The sequence below is a fragment of the Crocodylus siamensis genome, chromosome 5 (genome assembly GCF_052110815.1).
Source record: "Crocodylus siamensis isolate JL-2025a chromosome 5, ASM5211081v1, whole genome shotgun sequence".
NCBI lineage: Eukaryota > Metazoa > Chordata > Crocodylia > Crocodylidae > Crocodylus > Crocodylus siamensis.
Window position 1 is genome coordinate 57,775,130 of NC_143399.1, and position 21,733 is coordinate 57,796,862.

At 39.2% G+C, this 21,733-nt stretch overlaps 1 long non-coding RNA gene across 1 annotated transcript in view; it reads left to right on the forward strand.

Moving 5' to 3' along the window:
- Positions 1 to 21,733, forward strand: part of LOC149864142 (uncharacterized) — a 321,852-nt gene that overhangs the window by 277,695 nt on the left and 22,424 nt on the right. The window contains exon 2 of the long non-coding RNA XR_016442476.1: positions 15,979 to 16,033. This is a non-coding gene — a long non-coding RNA (uncharacterized LOC149864142). The remainder of the gene's footprint in view (positions 1 to 15,978; positions 16,034 to 21,733) is intronic.

Genomic DNA, 21,733 nt, shown 5'->3' on the forward strand with positions numbered 1-21,733 from the left:
AATTCACAAATCTTTATTCTACTAGTAACAGTTGCAGCACACACTAAATTAGGGTTTATAACCTTCCTGGATTGACTGGGAGTCTACCAGAATCGGCATCAATCTCCAATTGACCATTGAAAGCAATCTGGCAAATTTTAATAGAATATTTTAAGAAAATTCAATGAATGATATTAAATCAGGTTGGGGAAAAAAAAATCTCCCTTAATAGGTTCAGTCAGAGTTGGCAACCTTGGATAAGACAGGGCTATTGTTGTCATTTGCAACAAATAATTTTCATACTAAAAATGCAACCTGCAATCTTGGTATCGGCTTATTCTTCAGTATTTTTTCATGTTTCAGCAGCATTCCAGAGCTTATAAAAAGCCACAATGATCCCCATAAGGAAAAAACTTCTGTGATCTCCCCTCCCCACTGATCCGTAAATTCTCAAAATATATTAATCTAAATGTATATTAACTTTTTTGCTTGATTTTTCTACTACAGTAGTTGTGCTGCCAATTAGCTGAAATCCATGGTGTAGGAGGCCACAGATCATTAAAGATGAAAAGAATGTCACATTTCTAAGAGAAAAGGAAATTTTAAAAAATCACTTTGGAATAAGTTTTGTGAATACACCAGTAAAATGTACTTTTTCCTGCTTGATTTTAATGTCTCCCCTGTATATATTTAAGTGGGGCCTTTTCTACTTAAGATAATATGAAAGGATTTAGGTTTTTTCCTAATTCCTACTAAAGATCTGTTACAGTTGCAGCCTATACCTAGTTTTTTCTTATATCTGCACTCTGTATATGGTCCCCAAAATAAATTTTACAAAAATGGCATGAGAACTCATCCATGACCCAAACTCATTATATTGTTACTGAATTAACAACAAGTAACAGTGGTAAAACCCTTTATTTCACAAGACATGCAATGCTTGATACAGTACTGCATTTTACATGTTGTTTGTCTTTTCTCAGTTTTTCTAAATTTGATAGAACTGGCAGAACTCTAAGGACTCACAGCCCTTTACCTTCCAAGGGTAAATGTTAGAAAAGTGCCTCAACCAAATACAAAACAATCAGAGTGTAATGACTGTTTTGAAGTTGAATTTTGATTGGGCAAGGGGAAAGGGGAGGGGTTTATTATCCAAGTGTGCTTTTCTGTTCTTCAAGATAACAGCTTTCTATGTTGTAGGAAAGAAAAACCACAACACAAAAAAGCTTTAAGAAATGTTTAGAAAATATCCTATAATAAACCATACTCTAAAAGCTAAAAATATTATAAAACGTGGGTGTTTTGGCTTTGTTTCATTTTGTTTTTGTCAAAGTGAATCTCAGTGGGAGGTAGCAAAGTTTGCAAAGTTTTATTGAAACATTTTTTTTTATTCTGAGGACTTCTAGAGCTAGTTGTTATGTATCATAAACATAGTTTTTGATCTTAGGCATATGTTTTGAAGATTTAGAGAACTAAAGGTAGGTACAGGAACATATTGCTGCTGGAGAGAAGGATAATATGTAGTGGCAGAAGTGACATATATAGTTTATAGCAAACTGGGAAGGTAGTCTTGAAAAATAAGGTACTTCAAAATCTCACTAAGGAGAGAGTTGTGATAATTTCTTTCAGTATGATATGCTTCATCCAACAGCTAGAACTGGAAATGGGAGAAGCAAATAAGATATACAGACCAACCTCTATACCACAGGGAATCGTATAGAGCTGTAGAACTAATCTAGCATCTCTTGGAAATCAAGTAATATCCTGTTAATCTAGTTTTCCTAAATCTGTTTGCTTTCATAGTAAGTTAGTGTGTTGCATTTGTTTAACGTATACTTGTTTCTCCCATAGTATTTATCTTCAGTTCCTACCCTGTAAGACTTTTATTAAACAAGATTATTCCCTTCCTCCTGAGCTACATGAGCAGAAGCATTTTGTGAATCAGTCTTTTGTAATTCACATCTTGTCTTGATTTTGATATGAACACAGATGCAACATGAATGTTTTAACTTTATTTCACTTGGTGTCCAAGGCAAATGTCAGAGGTGGTGGATAAGGTTGCAAAGGACTAAAGAGCAAAATTGAACAAGCTCTTCACTGGAATCTCAGCAAAATTAAAGAGATTAACTAAGCACCTTGCACCATTAACTAAGCATCATCTGTTTCTCTCATGAAATAGTATTTCCTACTAGGGGTGAATCTAGTGTTTTGGAAAAGAGGTGCACATGGTGTGGCACCTCAACACATGTAACACAACACAAATTTTCTCCAGTTAAAGAGAAACTAGATGCCTTACTAATATGCTAGGAGACTAACATTATATTATTCAGTTTACCATCAAAGCAAAACAAATATAACTATTGAAAGAGGAACTGATTTGTTAGATTTATATATAAAGTTTTATAAGCAGAGCAAAGTAGACAATAGTCAAAATATATTTTGTCATTAGTCCTGTATTCATTATAGTTAAATGTACACCTTTTATTCAGATTCATAAAACAAAATCTAGCCTTCTTGGGCATCTTGACAGAACCTCCACTACTCCACAGTCGGTCATTTCTATACCTGAGTTAATATGACCACACCTGAAGAAACGTTTTTAGCTACAGCTTAAAAGTCTTCAGGAATTTGAAATAAGAAAAAAACATTATCAGGAATGGATTATAGAAGTATTAAAGAAGAAACGATAGTTTGACTAGTGGAGCACCAAGATCATTAAAAACAAGGGAGGGTCGTTAACACCTATGGAGTAGAGAGAGATTAGCAGGAATAGGGAGATGATAATGAGTCATAAAGTCAAGTCACTCTGCACCTCTGAAAAGGAATCGGAGGTGATATCTTTTATTAGACCAACTATGAAAAAAAAGAGCTTTATTTGCAAGCTTTCAGGTGCATACACCCTACTTCAGGGATAGGAAAATGCAAAGATTGTAAAATTTCTCCTAGATGGACATGAAAATTCATATTTTACAGGACAGCTGAAGGTGCTGTAAGATCTCCTGGTTGGAAAAGTTCACTGCCCTTCCCAGATACTTGGTTTTGAATTTTGTGTAGAGCAAGAATCAAAAGGAGAAGTGCAACTGCACCACTGTATCACAACTAGATCTGCTTCTGTTTCCTACTTACATTTTATGATCATTAGACTGTCTGCATATTTTTCCTTAGTCAAAAGTACAGTGATAAGACAAAATACTTGACAAAATTAGACAAGAAGAGGCATAAGAAAACTAATATAGTCAAAAGTCATATACTATTTATATTTCTTGGAAGTCTGATAGTAGTTTCCAGGTCTCTTTAACAAATTATGAACATTTGCTCCTGCTACCTCTTTGGTTAAGCATATTTTAGGATAAATGCTGGAAATTATCTATCTTCAGTGGATAGTATTATGGTGGTTTCATTGATATTTCTTGTTATAAATACAGACAGGACTTGATGTTCTTAAAAAAACACTGTGCAAACAGAAATTGCATAAAAAGATACCAAGGGTCTATGGGAAATAAGAGTTTAGGTTCCAAATTCAGCTGAAAATTTGGCTGATAAATGCCCATGTGTGCATGCAGCTGCAGCCCAGCATGCAGGCAGCGACGGAGCAGACCCCAGCAGTGAGGAGAGCTACATGCAGCTGGTAAGTTTGGTGTGGTGGATGGAGTCCCTACAGTGAGAAAGGAGTGGGGCAGATGCTACCTAAGTGGGGTGGGGTGGGCACAGCACAGAGCTGTGGTTCATCCAGATAGCATGGGGGGGGGTGGCTCCCACCACTGTAACACCAGAAGGGCACGGGGAGTGGGGATTGATATGTATGTAAGAGCTGTAAGATCTGTGCAAGGCTGGGCAGGTAGGATGCAGCTGTGGGCTGGAGCTGGGGCTGTGCCAGGTTTTTCTCAGTGGGGGTTGGGCTCGGGGCAGGTGGCGGCAGTGTTGGAAGGGCGGAGCTATTTCACCATAGCCTTCCAGACCTATCACTGCCCACCCCAAACCCAGCCTGGCTCCAGCCCACAGCTGCAGACTGCCCCGCTCCATGCAGATCTGGGGAGCACACGCCCCCTTCATGTCCTCCCAGCTTGTGCAGAATCTGCCCTTCCCATGTTTCCTGGACAAGCCACAGCTTTGTTCAACACCTGCCCCCACCCCGGCTGGGCACCACCTGCCCTAGCCCCTGCCCCACTCCTTTCTTCACTGCAGGGGGCATTGATCTGCCTCCCCACACCCTTTCCTCCCCCCTCCCTTTCCACTACAACCCAACACACTAGCTACACTGAGAGCAGTGTGGGGAGGGAGGCTGGATGCAAACAGCTGATTCTAGATGCATCTGCCCATCTTGGTGACTGCACTGCACCGTGTGAAAGTGAATCCATACCGTGTACAAAAATAATAACAATTAATTAACTGTGCATAAATGAAAATGTGCACAAAATACTGTGTAAATTAAGGCCCAACTGTACTCCCAAAATTATGAATTAAAAATTAATATGGTATTGTTAAATATAAATAATTTGATGGACTTTTCCACAGTTGTTTATCCAGGAAGACAGGTTTTTTTAGTCATTGTTTCTGGCTAGTCACACCTTCAGCAGAAAGTTTTCTATGCTGTACTTACCATTCATTGTTAAGGGCAAGATAAAGCCTGCAATGTTAATGTTAATCTTGATACAACTTTTTTAAGCTATCGTTTCTTTGGACCTTAGTTATTTGTACATTTTGCAATCTATATTTATGGTTGTACCTGTATGTTTAATAATAAAAAAAAACAAGTGTTTGTTAATGTCTTAAAAGTTTATAGTAAAATTCAAGATGAGAATTGAAATAAAATGGACTATGTTGCAATCATAAAATGTTAGAGCCAGATTCAGGTAACAGTCTGCTAGTATGCCCCCTTCTGATAGTGAAAGCCTTGGTAGGAACACATAAGGTAAAAATCTAAACAAAACCATTTCTGGAGTTGTTAATGAGGTTGTGTGCTTATGTGTCTGTTTTGTGTGCATTGTTTTTTTAACAATACAACTATGTAAGATTGGATTTTTTTTTATAAGCTTAAGATAATGGTATAATGGCATCTCATATTTCTGTGGCTCATCAGTTTTTATTCAGTTTCATTTTACTTTAGTATGCAAAGATTTTTAACCTGCTGATAAAAAATCTTGACTAGTAGCAAATCTGAACACTTGCCTTCAACTTTTATCCATCGTAGCTTTTCCCCCTTGATTTGGTCTTATATTTTCCGTAGACAATTTCTCATGCAGGGACTTATTTTTGTTGGGGATAGATTTGGAAATTATTTCATAATGAATATTTTAGACTTGATTTTTCCTTTACAATAAGGCAAGTTTCACTGCTATGACAGAAAAAAAGCTCAAAATATTAATTTACATTGTATATACATCCATGTTAAGACTTCAGTAGCTTCCAGACAACTGTAATATGGCTTAGTGAAAATGTTGAATTGTGTATTTCTAATCAAATAAGATAAAATCAACAAGGAGCTGAAAGAACAATGTACAAAATAATTAGTTTCCATTTCTTTTGGTGAATGTTCTGATTTTGAATCTTGAAATATTTATGCATGAATTTAATCCATTTTCAAGATTGGAGAAAAGAAGAAGAATTTGAAAAAACTTCACTTAAATGAACTTCTCATACCTTGACTTTAGACTATCCTCTGTGTGCTTCCAGACCTCCCTCTGGTTCAGTCAGACAAACAAAACAACTGATGAAAGACACCTTGACACACTAAATGCAGAGCTCTTTCCTAATTTAAAAAACCTGAACTTTTTTATCTGGGAAATTGTAAATGCTTAAAAACTTGATAGAAACTTTACCTTTGCATTTTAGCTTTTGTATGAGGTGAGTGCTGAATTTCTCTCTCTCTGGAGAGTTTATTATAAGGTGTTAGAAACAGGAATTATGCATTCACTACACCAAACCTCTTCAAACATTCTGATTTTCCTGTAATTTATATAACAGACCTACAGGATTGTATTGTGTGTTTTTTGTTTACCAGATGCTATTATTTTTACATGTAGCTACACGTTAAAAAGCAATAATAATGAGGAAATCTGCCATTACACTTCCTTGCCTTTATTTAACAATTGTCCTGAAGTGTTCTGTGCTGACTGCAGATTTCTGAACTCATTGTCTTATTTAAATAATCTAAAATTACATATATTTCCAAGAAGATTCCTCAATAATTTTATATGTGCAGTTTATACTTTAACAATGTAGTTAGAGACAGTAAAGGCAGGCACTGAGTTCAGCAGGTCATACTCTGGTTTCATACAATTATAGTTGGTTCATTCATCTCCTCAGCAAGCCTGTTTTCTTTTATCCTTGTATTTTTTGATCAGCACTGGAAATTATTTGTGATGATTTCCCCATAGTACTGCTCATAGTAGTAAAATACCACATGCCTCTTTAGAACATTTTTATGCTATCTAACTGGTTGCTCTGGGGTTATTCTTAAGATTAAATATTTCTCTTTTTAAAGTTTTAAACAGGTTATTTTTTTTCTCATTTAATTTGCAATTAAAATGAAAGAGAAGATTGTCAGAAGCATAAAGGACCAGGTTACTTAAATCCATAGCTATCAAATCAGTTTTTAACTAACGCCCTTCATTTGGGTTCCCAATGATTTCTCCTAACTAGAATGTATTCCTGTGCTTAGGGGTGTAGATTGTAGCCATGTTCATATAAGGCAGCTGTGATGTTTCTGCTTATTTTTCACTTATTAGACCCTTTCCTGTGATTGCCACTATTTGATACTTTGTGGTATATTCCAACTCTCTTTCCTGCCATGTCTTGGATATTTTTTTAGATGTTATTAGTTGGGAGGTGTTACTTACTCTTTTTTTTTCCTTTTACCACATTCATACAATGGCAACTCACCTATGGGCTTGCTAGGTCACCAGCCCAATCTCTACAGCATCCAAACTTAAAGTTAGAAATTGAATCACAGTTTGATTTAAGTTAATCATTTTTCTTTGCTTTTCTTCTGACATTTTTTGAATAACACACAGTTAGACAGAATATGGCAATTATATGTCTTTCAAGCATCTCTTAAATTTTTTACTTGGTAACTCTTCAGCTGTCTTACTTCACTCTTTTATCAGATATACAGGCAATCCTTGACTTAAAAGCTTTTGAGTTACAACATTTATAAATTGACACCCTGTTTCAACTTTGCAATGCCAGTTTCAACTTACAATGCTTGATCTGATGCAATGCCATGCCAGCGAACAAGTTCGCTGCATTGCTCAGCTCCCTAGAGAACATCTGTCCAAACTTCCTTGGACACTTCCTTTAAGAAAGCAGACAAGACTCCAGAAAAACCTGGAGCCAAAACTACTGAGAAGACTCCAGCCAAGAACTTTTCGAAAAGTCCAGCAAAGTCACCTGAAATAAATCCTTCTAAATCAATATGATTGCTATTTACAATATAAATATATTAATGTAGCTATATTAGTCATCTATAATTGATTGAATACAAAATTCTGGGGTATTTGAGGGGAAAATAGGATATCAGGCCTTAGTTCAGGAACCAATCCCCCATTTATAAGATTGTTTCTTATGAGAAAATTGGTTCTGAGTTACAACGTTTTGACTTAAGGTGTGGTTTCCAGGAACCAATTGTGTCTTAAGTCTGAGGACTGCCTGTAATATGAATTAACTGAAACTTAAAGACTGGTAACAAGCATAAATTTTTTCTTTCCTTTTCTTTACGTTGCTTAGTGCACTCTGACATTAAGAGAGATTTTATCTCTTCAGATCTCCCCAAGTGATTTTGCTTCTTTATGGTGTTGGGGGAGTCATCACTTTGACCCCCCCTTTACACGAAATTCCTTGGACACTGAGTAATTTAAAAAAAAAGTCCCAATACAAACAAAAACCCCCAAATAACTATATTTTTTTATGAGTACCCTGCAAAATAATTATCCCCTTTTGCTCACCACCACTGCAACCAACATTTCCGTGCAGCTTGGAGTCCTTCCCGGGGTACGTAATTTTTCTTCATTTAATCCATGCTCAAATAAACTCAACTAATTTTCCCACAGTTCAAAGAAAGTATCTTCTGGTGTCTCCTTCACCCCAGTAGTCTCCTTTTATTTTTCTTTCATCTCCTGATACTCTCTTGACCCACTGCTCCTCTGCTCTTTTGGTGCTTTTATCTTGAGGCAGCTACCCAGAAGCTGCATTCTCCATGTTTCCTCACTTCTGCCACAATCATCTCTTCACAGCAGCTGTTCCCAAGCTCTGACAGATTGTGCACCACCAACATAAAATGACACAACATTAAGTACCACCAGCAAATTTTTCAGTTCAACCTTAACTACCACCAGCAAATTTTTTGTCCTATAAAGTAATTATAATAATCTGTTAATGCATACCACTGACAGGTTTTCTGTGTGCTGCTGGTGGTATGTGTACCACAGATTGGGAAACATTGGTCTAAGGACATAGGCAGACAAAGTTATTTAGGTAAGTATGATTTTTTTTTATACCCACTCAAATAGTTGGAAAAATATTCTTATCAAGTTTTTGAGCACAAGCACCCTTCATCAGGCTGCAGAAGCATCTACAGATGGCCTGTGCTCTTCCTGGATAGAGTGGTAAAGCAGCCAGAGACTGGTACATATGCAAGAAAGCCAGTTAGTTAACATGTAAATTGAGGTGGTCAGTAGGTGAGATACAGGTGGAATGAAAGTGGCTGTAGTCAAAGGATGAGAGACAGGAGGCGGGGAGGGTGGGGGCAGGGAATAAGAATAGCTGGTAAAAAGTGGAGGATTTACCTGGGGTGTCAGATGTTAGGCAGGTTGAATTTCTGATAGAAATCAATCAGAGATTGTAGGTTTTCAGTCCAATGATGAAGATGTCATCAATATATCTGAAGTATAGGAAGGGGTTCATGGCACATACCTTGAGGAATTTTTCTTCCAGGATTTTTTCTTCCAGAAAGCTGTAATATACAGCCAAGCCTTCCAATACCATCAAATTTGCACTGAGGAGAACACCCATGATCGTCACCTCACAAATCTCAAAAGGGCCTTCACTTAACAAGGACATTCCTCCAGAGAGATAGATCACACTTTTGAAACAGCCACATGGATACCATGTGAAGAATTCCTGGAGGATAGAAGAAAACCTCCATGAATCGCACACCGCTGGTTCTGACATATCGTTTCTCTCTGGAGCCTATATGGAAAATCCTCAAACAATTGCAACTCATACTAGAAGAAGACACAGTTCTCAAAGAGATCTTCCCAGGACCACCCATCCTATCCTTTAAACAATCACCAAACCTCGCCAACTTCATCACCAGAAGCAAACTTCCTACAGCCCAAAACACAACAAATGGATCCAAACCATGCAGGGACAAGAAATGTAAAATCTGTTAACATTTCTCCACCACCCTCACAATTACTACACCCCACAACAGAATGATCAACATTCCTACAGCTGCATCTCCAGAACTGTTATATATGTCATCCAGTGCACCAAATGCCCCGTTGGAAAATATGTAGGGGAAATGAAACAACAACTTTCCATCAGAATGAACGCACACCAAAAATCTATCAAAAACAAGAATACCTGATCACCTATGGGAGGCACATTTCTCACAAGAAAACCACTCTCTTTTCAGTCTCTCAGTTCTAATGCTCAAAGGTGATTTACAAAATACCTTCCACAGATGATCCTACAAACTTCACTTCAGTAATCAACTAGATACAAAAAATCATGGACTAAATATAGACATTGGATATATGACACATTATAACATTACTAAAATCTGACTCCCCAGGTAAACCCTCCACTTCATTTTACATTTTAACTGACTGGCTTTTTTGCATACCTCTGGCTGTTTTACCACTCTATCCAGGAAGAGCGCAGACCATTCTCAGATCCTTTGTCAGCTTGATGAAGGGTGTTTGTGCCCAAAAGCTTGCTAAAAGAATTGTTCTAACTATTTGAGTTTGTCTAATAACAGATATTGGATTCACCTTATCTCCGTGTGCTTAATCACCTTCAATAAATATAATGTTAAAGGATTTGTGCAAGACATACTTTTTAAAAATAATTATATCAATTCTTAAAGAACCTAACATTTGATTCATATCAATTCAAGTTATGGGTTGGTCTACTAAGGGTAAAATGAAAGTGAGGACCATTAATACTATACTATACTATCTATTGACCTGACCTTAGCCAAAGTTTGAATGAAATTTGACCCAAGTTTCTGAAAACAGGCAGGGGTTTCTATTTCATTAACAGAAAAAGGGAAACACTAATGGCTAATTATTTATTTGTTAAGTTCTTGTTGTTTTATAATGTATGACTGAATATGACAAGGTTGCAGCTAATCTAAACAATGAGGATCATAATTAGGACTTAATGAAAAAGGAGAAGTCCATATAGCAAGAGCTAACAGAAGTTTTGAAGACTGCTTGCATGGTGAACAGAACACCTACTCAGAAATAAGATTACAACCACCCATAAATCATAAAATATGGAGAAATGATGGGAACAGAAAAAAAAAAGGCAAGTTGAGGGAAAAAATTCCTTTTATGTATGTAGTACCCACTAAATTTATGGAGGAAGTGGGTGTCATACTACTTGTTAAATTTTTATGGACAATTAGTAATGAGAATGAAGCATTTTTTGAACAGTGTCAAATATTACAGTGATTTAACTATAATATTACAGGTATACAAAACAAGTATGGGGAAGACCATTCTAGTGCCCTTGAACTTATCCATTTTGAACTGCCAAACCAAGCAGGTTACTCATGCAGCTGATAACTTGGCTGTGGTGTAGAATAACTCTTGGCATGAATTTTGGGCACTTCTTGAAAAACACCCTGACTTTTTTGCTGACAAAAGTATGGGAGTCCATTGGGTGGTAAAGCTGTGGCAGTTAATGGAGATGCACTGCTATATTCAGTTTACATAAAGAAGCAAGAGACTGGAGTATATATTAAAGAGAATGCTTAGCACTGCTGTCTGGAAAAATTCCCGTTTGTATGCTATTAGGCAAATGATGGTAATCAATTAAATATCTATTAGAATTGTTTGACAAAAAGGGAGATTAACAAATATATAAATTTAATGTGCAAATTTTCCCCTATTTTTGCAGTAGGTGACATTCTGGTAATTATACAAATTTGAAAAAATTTGATCATCTCCAGTAAATTCAGAATTATTTGACTGAAGCTATATAACCAGAATTTAACTAACACTTTTCCCTCCAAAACCAGCTGGTGGAAACTTAAGTGCACGCCATATGTTATGAAATGTGGGAAGTGTGGATTCTGGCAGTGGTGTTCTGTAGCTCGGGAAGTCATGGCAAATAATGCTACTACTGCTTCCCCACTACCACATTTTGGGACTTCTGGGAGCCTCCCTAGCTGGATGACCTGGTCCAATGGAGTAGAGTGAGTTAGTGCATGTGGTTGCTTCGTGGCTGGACCCAGTGCACATCATCAGATAAGTCATATGGTCCAAGACCTGGCATGTGAAGTCATTGTGTAGGACTCATACTACACAAGGGGTGAGCAGAGGCTTGGGAACAGGCTCAGATCCCTAATGACTACTATTTAGATAGTACAGGAAAATATGTGTTCTCTTCATACTTCCTTTTTCAAAAACAAGATGTGCATTATATATAATGGGGGGGGGAGGTTGCATGCAAGAAAAATATGTGCATTTCTTACCAAAAAGGACAGACTGTTGGAATTTGACTGACAATACAAAAAGATTAGGAAAGAAGAAAAGAAAGACTTGCTTCTATTAGGTTACCAAGGCAGGTAGATGAAGAAGACTTGAAAATGGGATTATTAAATCCTGATCACAAATCTCATCTATAATACTAATATTAATCTGATCTCAACCTTTTGCATTTTCTCTCTCATCTTTTTAAAGCTAATGTAAGAAAATAACTTGCGCCATTACAACTCGTCCTTATAAATAAAGCATCTACATGAGATGCTAAATGAACAGTAGATTAATTCTAATGCACATTAGCTCATCACAGCAAAAGCCGTGCTAATCCACTAATGTTCAGTAGAATTAGTCTACTACATCTTAGCATAAAAAAATGCAACAACAACAAAATATGTCAGGTCTACTGCATGATAGCACCAATTACTGCACATTCAGTTAGTACTTATTATTACAGGTACTAAACTGAATGTGCAGTAACCACAATGCATTAATGAATGTGTCGATGTGCCCAGAGTATCTTATATAAAGAACCTTTAATGCATAATAAGGAGAAAAACCTAAGAAGGCTAGAATTAACAAGGAATGAAATATTTGGAGAGCTACTGAATGCTTTATATTCACACATCAGTGACCAGCACAAAGTTACTTAGCACAGGTGTTTCTGTAATTGTGATGCATTCAAAAAATTAGCAATGTTCAATCAGCCTTAAACTGACATTACTGCCTTTATGTGTCAGCAGTCTATTATTAATCTACAGAGCTATGGTGCAAAACATATACCATAACATCTTGGCTTAAGAAGCCCTGCTTATGGGTTTTCACTGTAAATAGTTCTTGGTTTATCCAAGTGTTAAACTTATAAATTCTGTAAAAGATGATTTAGAATACAACATCAAGCTGCAGATTTTTATAAACCTGTTTTGGGGCAGTATCTCTTAGGTTACTGTAGTATTATCAACATTCCCAAGGCTAAACTTATAATATAATTGAAAACAAGGAGAGTGTAATTGAGTGAATACCTAATTGTGTTAAATGCATAATGATTTTACTAAAGAACACAAGTAAGCACTGTGAATTAACAAGTAATAAAATAATTAAAATGTATATTTTATTAATTTATGTTATAGCTTGCAAATATTTTATATGGGGAGGGGTTCCTATTACCCTGCAAAAATCACAAAAAAGGCAACTTCATAAGAGCTCATATGACAGAATATCTAGGGCAATGGAACACATTCATCATATAAACAACAAAGGAAATATGTTCTAATTAATCAGCTACAGGATGTATCATTAGTTTTTATTTAATATGCTAAGAATTGATCAGTTTATGTACATAGACCATGAATTTGTATCAATAATAATTCCATTCTCCCCTCTCCTATCCTCCCTGCATAGACCTGTGAATAGTGCCTGTGCTTTTGGAGCAAAATATCAGAATTTTGACCTAAGAGTCCCAACTGAATTATGAGCGGGTAGTATCATTTTACAATCTTTATAAGCACTGGCAGTAGTGCTGAGGCCTGTGCCACCAAAGCAGAGCTTTTTTTTTGCCAATTCTTTGTTGACATATAACTATTTATGGTCTGTTTGTAGTCAGCCTACATTACACCAACCATAATTTATGATGGGTCCACAATTAGAGTTACCACACCATGAAAATTAAAACTGGCACAGTCCTCCTTTCCTCCCATCCCTGAGCTAAACATTTCCTGGGACAGGTGATAGTGTAGCCTTAGATTTATAAATGACACAGATGGAACTAACTTTTTCTGGTTAACAGTAGAATATCACATAAAAATATATATGTAGATTAACTTTATGATAATCCAGTGTGAACATTTAATGCTAAAAAGCCCTAAATACTTTTAATATCAGGAAGTGCTGAAGCTGGGTACCATCTGGGTGCTCACAGCACTTCAAACAAGAGTACATAGGGAACTTTTCTCATAGTTTGTAAATGGAATCATACTGCAAAAATAATCTTATAATCTATATATTTGTTTTTGGTTTGTATTCCAGATGGTGAGGTTACTTAGTTAAAATCTGGGTTCATAAACTTCAGTAAGCAATGTATTCAACATAGTAAACTTTTATTTTCTGAAAACAATTTATTTGAATACTTCACTATTTTATTAATTTGTTTCTCATAACAGGTTAATGAGCAAATGGCATACGAATATATTTCAGTATATAGATTCGCTAATATACTTATTCAGGATGTTTACGTCATATATTTGATATTCTTAATTCACTGCTCATTATGTACATTGTTCATTATGTTCATAAGAGCTCATATGATTTGTATGATTATATAAGTTATTATGGATCTAAATCCAACAAAGTTCTTAACGGCTTTGTTACATGGTAATTTAGGTGGCTCCTGGAGCTCTTAATCCCTCAATTGTCCACACATTATTGCCTTTAAGTGGCTTTAAGCACTCATTATGCACTTTAAACTTATGCCACTCCAGGGGAGGATTATCTCTGATCTGCATAAATTTGCTTCTCTTCTATTAAGGTGTATCCAATCCTCACAGCTATGTCATTCAAGTTAAAGTCCTTCAGTAGCCTAGGGTGCAGTGGCCATTTCCCCATGTCATGTTTCAAGGCACAGCTGAAGCCATGTAAGGTGGTACTGAGGATACAAAGGGCGCTGTGCAGGGGGAGATGGAGGCAGCGGCTCTGGTGCTGGCTCTGGAGCTGGGCCCAGCAAGGTGCTGATGGCTCCATTGCTGCCTGACCCGGGAAAATTGCACCATGCCACACCTCTGGTTTTCTTTTTTGACATCATGCATGGCTGGTGGGACCACTTAGCAGCTCTGGTGCTAGTGGTAGGGGAGATGGGGAGGAGAAGTAGGAGCAGGAGGAAGAAGGGAATGAACTGCCTTATTGCAGTGAGCCACCAGCTTACTGTTCATACTCATGCTAGCCTTTGGGGAGACAGGTGACATTGGCAGTTACGAGTTTCCTCCCCTCCAACCCATCTCTCATACCCTTGCCCATAGCTCAGGGATAGAACATGTCCTTGTTCATCAGTCTTGTTAACCAGGCCTCGTGGCAAGTCACAGCTGTGCAGGTAAGTACCAGTCCAGGCTACTGAGAAGAGAATCACCTAACCTAACCAATAGGAAATGCTGTTCAAAAGGGTTTATTTGATATCTTGCTACTTTGGGAGATTTTGATACCTCCCTGAGAGCTACAGCCAAGATACACAAAACAGAAACTTGTCTTGCCTTTTTTTTCAGTAACTTGAACAATACATCCCACAAAAGGTAACTAGAGGAGGTGGAAGGGCCACTGAAGAACACATTTTTTTTAGTCCTTAGATCACTCACCTATTGAAGCAGTCAAGTGGGAGATCCAAAATTAATTTTATCTTTAGCCTGAGGAGGGTGGGAGAGAATACAAGTAGGCGTGACTCTGTATTTTAGTTATTACAGCATTCAGATGGAAAAAGGGAAGTCCTTGCTGTATTTTAGCAGGTGATTGTTTAATTTAAAATACAGAAATGGTTCTGGGAGCTGGGCCAGAACCCAAGATTCCCCTTTCTCAAACAGTAACAGTTTTAACAGAGAGGTAAAATGTGCCCTATAACCAGAATATCCTTAGACTGGTAGTTGGATATTTTCTATTTAGGGAGAATATTCATGAATGGCACACAGTGAACCCTGAAGATGGCCTTTGGGGTTAATCCATGACAGTTATCTCAAATGTTTTTTTAAAAACTCATATAACAATGACAGGTACAGTCTTACAGAAATAAGTTTTATTCCAATAAGTGTCCCTGAATGTATTTTGTAGTGTTGTTTTTAAAGGCATTATTATGATGACTGCAGCTCATAGCCCATGGGAAAAAGTGCTTGTACAATGCTTGGCATTAAACTCAGAGGGCCTCAATGTGCAATTAAGTTAACTTCTGGCACAAACAGCAATTAACAGAAAGGAAAGGTTTGCCATATTAAATACAAGTGAAATCAAAATATCATGACATTTTCCCCAAAGATCCCAAAATCTCTTAAACAAACTATGCTTAATGCATTGCTTAATTGTCCCTTATAGGAAAGGAAGGGTAATTAAATTGTATTACACTCTAGACAAAAGTTATACAATGACTATTCAACTTCCTCTTGTGCTTTAACAGAGTCAAGAAGTTAATGGAACAAAAAGCTATGGCTTCTGTGCAAAGTAGGAATGGTAAACCTTGTAGTTCCTTTTAATCAAAGTCCCTTATTTTCCCTGCTCTCTCTGTCTCTCTCACTCTCTCTCTCTTTCTCTTTTGTCATAGCATCTGATGAAGACAGCTGGTCTGTGAAAATTCATGTCTCTGAATAGGTTAGCTGGTAAGTAGGGACCGACCAAAAGTGTGATTATATGTTTTTGTGAAAACCACAATTTTGGGCAGACTCCATGAAGAAGCCCCCCACAATCGCTGCCCCCCATCCCAGCATCCAGACCATTAAGAACAAACAAAAACAACCCCCCTGACACTCACTAGCAGTTCCAGCTGCTGGCAGGGTCACTGGGGCCCCTGCGCACAGCCCCAGTGGACTGATCCCAGGCCCTACTGTCCCCCACTGCCCCGTGATGCCCCCGGGGGCTCTGCCAGGAGGCCCTGGAGGCCCCACCCCCCCGGTCCTGTGGTGAGTAGAGCCTTTTTTTGGTCTTTCCTTTTTTTTTTTTTTAAGTTCTGGAGGCTGGGGGAGGGCAGCCATCGGGAGGTTGGGGGTGCAAGTGGGGCATGGGGCTGAGTGGGACAGCCATTGGGTGGCTGGGGGAGTGGGGGGTGGGGCTGGGTGGGGCATCCATCAGGGGGATGCAGGAGCTGGTAGGGGATGGGGCCATATGGGGCAGCAATCCTGTGGGACTGGGGGACCAAGCAGGGGTGGGGCATGTGGGCCCTGCAGGGGGGGTTGGTAGCCCCTGAGGGGGCCACTTGGCCCCTGTTGGTGGGGCTGTAACCCCTGGGGGGGGCTATAACCTCTGAGGAGGTAGCCCTGGTGGGTGGCAGCAAAACATATAGGTATTTAGAATTCACTTTATTATGATGATAAAGACACTGGTAGGCTTCCAAATTGTTTTAACGCTGTAAATATATAAGTAAAACATTTCTCAATTGATTGCACACTCTCTCCCTCTCTCACCATATATATATATATAGTGATCTTTTGTTTTAATTGTGGAGGAACATGGATTTTGGGGTATTTTACAGAGTGACTTTGGGATTTTTTTAGCAGGTTTTTTTCAGTGTTCAAAGTGGGAACACCAGAATTCCTGCTAGGGGGTCCAGTGGCAGGCCCCTTCCTGCTCAGAGCTGATACCTTGGACACAGCTGCAGGTGGCTCCCCTCCTGGTCAAAGGGGGAAGGAGGACATGGTTTGACAGTTCAAAGCAGACCGCCACACCCAGAATATCTTCCAGGTGATAGCTGCCCAGGTGGCCTGGCAGGGGGTGCACATTGCAGTAATGCTGGACAAAGGCCAGCTTTACAACCACAGTACACTGGCAGCTGGCCCAGAGGGGCAAATGCCTCTACTGGCTGTCCAGTTTCCATGCCAGTCTGGCAGGTGCACAGCAGATTACAGCCAGGCAGCAGCCCCCACTGCCAGACTGCTGCAGTGGTTAGAGGGTGCAGGGAACTCTCAGGTTTGCTTCAGCAGTCCAGCAGGCACAAGGGGTAGTGTCCCTAGGTACCAATTGGCTGGGCCCCAGAAGCTCCTGAGAGCTAGTAGCCCTGAGTTACTTGACAGAGCAGCTTTTTGTATTGCTGGGGCAAGGACAGGGCAGTTTTTTATACTTCTGGGGACAGCACAGATAATGGCTCTGGGTTCTAGCTCCCCCTGGTTCCAGATGCAGGAGGAGCCAGGCAGGGTTATTTTGCCCCAAGTGGCACAATTTTCCCCACACCAAAGTGCATGTCCGGGCATATGTGCTGAGACAAAAAGCTTGAGCTCAAATTTGTACTGTTTCTATCTGAGCTGCTGCAACCGCACATGCTTGCATGTGTGGTCACACCCTTAGAATGCAATTTACACATGAATTGGAAGGCTGTTGTGGAGTTTAAAGGTCAGAGAAAGAAGCAAGCAACCATGCCCTCCCTGTATAAAAAGAACTACAGAAAGCAGCTTGGTAAGATAAGGGGCAGCATTTACCTTCATGGAGGCTTTCACGTCCACAAACATCCCACTGGAAATACTTGATCACTCAAAGTTGAGGGACGACCTGAACCCAAATGTGCCAGATGTTGGAAGTTTCCCACATGCTAACAAGCTTCTCCAAGACTATCTCCCTGCAGTGGTTTCTTCATATATATAGTCCACAAAGGCTGCACAAGCAGAATATGACTCCTCCTCGATTATGGCAGATCATTCTGCATATTTTATAAGTACTGGGGAACTGGACAAACCAGGACCTGCCTATCTCTCAAACTGAGCCAGTCCACCTCACATCTATCAATTTTCCTACCATGTCTCAAGCCATCATAAAGATAATTGTCAGCTATGGCATAGATTTTAACAAGATCTCAGCTTTTTGGTCTCCCACGTACATGTGCAAGGCTTTCTCTGTTGTGCTCCAGGAATGCTACCTAATGGTGTTCATGTCACCTGAAATGCATACATTCTGTCCCAAGTAAGTGATGTCTGGTGCACACAGTTCCCCAATGTGTATAGGTTGGTGTTTTCTTTTAAGAAAGCCTTCAAGCATTTTCCAGGCTGTAATGTCTGGTACAGGGGGTCCATCACCAAGTCAAAGTGGGTATCCACATGGCATTGTGCCAGCTCCACCAGGGCCCATGCTTATATGGAGGAATTTGTTGTTCCATTACCATGCCAAGCATATGCAATTCTGCCAACAGTTTGAGACAAAGGAGCTGGAAATCACACACAGCACACGGCTTTTGCTTAAACTTTCAAATCTCTTAGGGTGAGGTGATACTCAAGATCAAGTTAGGTTTGAGGCTGACACTACCACCTGGTTCATGGAGCTCCTGGTCTGGTTTAAAGGTTGGTAGCCTGTGATCCATTGCACACACAACAAGCTGATGGATTTTATAAGCTGGTTACAAGACAGGGCATCATAAGAACTCTCAAACTGTCCTTGAAAACCAGTGACCTATTTCAAGCAATAACTATGAAGCTGAGCCAGTACTACCGGTATGGCCCATCACTGCCACCACAGTTCCTTCAACCTTCCTTAGTGCTGTTTGCATTTTAGACCCCAACCAGGTGCCTGTTCTTCATTGTGACCCTCAGCTACTGAAAGCAATTCCAGGATGGGGGAAAGCATGACAATGAACATGCTTAATATGTGAACTTCATCAGGAGTCCTGGATACCTGTGCCTGTGTTTTGGGTCTCTGTCTGTGACCAATTTCCAAATCTTTACACCCTGACAAGATGCTGCCTCACCATTCCAATTAAATCAGTGGATGCTGAGCATGACATCTCAGTGTATGGGCAAGTGTTCTGTCCACAGAGACAGAGAATGCCTCAAGCAACTGTATCTGTGTGCAGCATGCTTGCATTTAATACCTATGATGAGCTGCCTATCTAAAAGTTAGTATTCAATAAACTCCTTTTTATTATGTCCTTTAATTAAGTGTATATAGTTGGTATTAGTTACAATTCATGGTGTTTATAGCTTCAATTTAATATTTCTTTTTAAACATTATTAAGCATTTTGATTGTTTAATAACATGTTAGTTAATGGCTTTTGTGGGCTCAATCCCCTAATTAAGGCCATGGAAGCCATTAACTACTGATGCATTTTTAAGCAATCTAAGCAGTGGTTAATGACTTCCATGGACTTAATTAGGGGATTAAGCCCACAAAAGCCATCAATTTGGCATGTTATAATATAAGCAGAGGTTTGGGGCCATCTGAGAATTGACAAGGAGGGGTGGGATTACTGGGGCCCCTCAGCCAATCAGAGGTGCAGAGGGGCTCAGCACACTTAGCCCACAAAAATGGCAACCAGCCCAGGGATATCCTAAGAAATCAGCCAGCCAACACCTTGAGTTCTACCTATAGCATAAGTTCTACCTATTCCATCTGCAAAGTCACCAGGGGGTGTAGCAGGAAATAGGATACAATGTTTACCAGGGCACCCATCAGGGTAACTAGAAACAATGGCCACAAACTGAAGTAGAACAAATTTAGATTGGACATGAGGAAAATAAAAATATTTACAGTGAGGGTTGCCAAAATATGGAATATATTTCCAAGGGAGGTGGAGCTGTCCCCTTCCTTGGAGGTATTTAAGAGGAGATTGGGCAAACACCTGGTTGGGGTCATCTCACGCCAGCCCTCTTTCCTGTCCAGGGCAAGGGGTCGACTTCAAAGATCTAATAGGTTCCTTCCAACCCTAAATTCTATTAAGCCTATGAAATCTATAAGGTGCCACACTACCCTGCCTCTCTATTTCAGTGATTGCTGGTTCAAACTCTAAAGTACAGTATACTGACATATGTTAAATGGACCTTAATAGTATCTTTCCCTCCCACACCACAAAGCTGTTTAGATGCCTTCTCTTATTTCAGATTTGAAATTATTAGTCACAATTCATCTGTTCAATCAGATTGCCATGTTTCTTCTTTTTTTCTTGTTTACAAAAAAGAGTAGTGCTGGTTTATATGCAAATGCAGATTTCTTTGTTTTTTTTTATTTATAAAATAGTAATTTAGCTTTAATTACCTACAGTGATTTAAAGACTCTTTTAAATAAGCTACCACATCAGTTTGATACGGTACAACTGCATCAGGAAAGCCATTAGCTGTAGATTTTAAGCAGAATAAAAAGCTTCTCCTAAAGGTCTTTTTATGACTATGGAGTGCTTGTTTACAGTGCAACTGCAGAACTAGTCAAGTGTAACTAGAAGGAGAAGTACAGCCAAATTTCTATTGATAAAATTAGTTATTATGACATCAATTTTCCTGCAGTGCTTCATCGTCATGGAAGGATAAATGCTCTTATAGTATAAGAGCCATAGTACATGTTACACTGTGAGATGCACAACTATTGATCAGTGTTAGAGCTAGCTCAATTTTGAAGCAGTCACATTCAGGCAAGCAAGAACCTGGAGAACTAAAGGTAACAATTCCCCCTTCCAATTGCCCTCCCTCCTGCAGAAGATTCATTATCATCCCCTGCTCCAGTTATTTGTGGCTACCCATGGTGTCTGTCCCAGGGGAGCAGGCAGGGAACAATTAACCTGCCTGCCTGGCACCCCACTGCCACCATTTCCAGGCTGCTGCTTCTTCCCGGGCTGAACCCATCCCAGATAACAGCAGTGGTGATAGATGGACAGGCAGATTCACCCTTCCTTGACTGCTCCCCCAGGACAGATAGCATGGGAACCCGTAAGTAATCAGGGGTGGTGGGAGGTCAGTGAGCAGGGATCTGGGGTGTTGGGAAGGGGGTAGCATTGGGCCAGATCTGGGCCACAGGGGGAAGAAGGATGGGTGAGGTGTTTACACTAAGGTATAGCCTAGAGTGGCTACACCTTAGTGCAACATGAGCTGGATAACACCCAGCTGGGTGACACTCCAGCTTGCCCTGGAGTGCCATAACTTTGAGCTGCATATAATGTAGATAATCCAGGGGTTAAGAGCTCCAGAAGCCACCCAACATTACCATGCAACAGGGCCCTAAGTAACAAGGAATCACTAATTGGTTAGAGACTTAGATTCTTTGCATTACAATTCAGTAAAAACATCTCTTTTCACATCTCTTTTCATGTGTTATTCTCAAGAAGTGATAATTTTAAATAAATGACAACATCACTGACCAAAAATGGAGCTGATTCCATTATGTGTGAGCTGATATAGATGGCATGGATTTTATCTAGTCCATTATATAAGCCAGGGGAAGACTTTGAAAGTAATGCAGTCCAGTCCTGTTATATAAATATTTAATTTTAGCCTTTCATAAGCCTGTAAAGCTCCATCTTAAAATGCATTAGTTTTATCCTCCACCTACACTTTCCTATAGGAAATCTTTTTCAGAACCTCTTAAACTTCTAATCACACTTATTCTTTTGATGCAC